The sequence below is a fragment of the Pteropus alecto genome, unplaced genomic scaffold, assembly GCF_000325575.1.
Source record: "Pteropus alecto unplaced genomic scaffold, ASM32557v1 scaffold43, whole genome shotgun sequence".
NCBI classification, from domain to species: domain Eukaryota; kingdom Metazoa; phylum Chordata; class Mammalia; order Chiroptera; family Pteropodidae; genus Pteropus; species Pteropus alecto.
The window spans coordinates 1095396-1095970 of NW_006435764.1; positions in this window are offsets into that span (position 1 = coordinate 1095396).

Consider the following 575-nt stretch of genomic DNA (forward strand, 5'->3'; position numbering starts at 1 on the left):
CATGCCCATCCCATCTCCCCCTCATGTCCCCCATTCCCATCCCATCTCCCCCTTCATGTTCAGCTTTCACGTCCCCCCGTCCCATCCCATCTCCCCCTCCATGGCGCACCCCGCAAGAACATCGAGACCAATGGCTGTAGCTGTATTTATTGATGAGGCCAGGGCCTCTGGTGAGGCCCTGGTGAGGAGGGGAACAGGCGAGAGACAATGGAATGTGTGAAGGGTGCTCCTGGTGTTTGGAGCTTCCAGACTAGGCGAAGGGGGGGCGGGGTCCCACACACTCGGGGCCACGCCCAGTCGCCCCCAGAGATGGATGCTGGGGGACAGGGGCGCGGCGCAGGCCGTAGGAGGCCGGGCACTCGGTAGTTGGCTCACGCACGCGCCCAGGGCCTCGAGGCTGGCCGAGACTCCAAACCAGTGCAAACGACTTATAGTGCAAATTGAATTCGGGGGGAATGGGGAAACAGAGTCACGGCTGCTTCGAGTCTCCTGAGCAAAGGGTAAAGAGAGGAAGAAAGACGTGAAAAAATATAGAGAGGAAAGGCTGAATAGGAAGGGGGGGGAGCGGGTGGTGG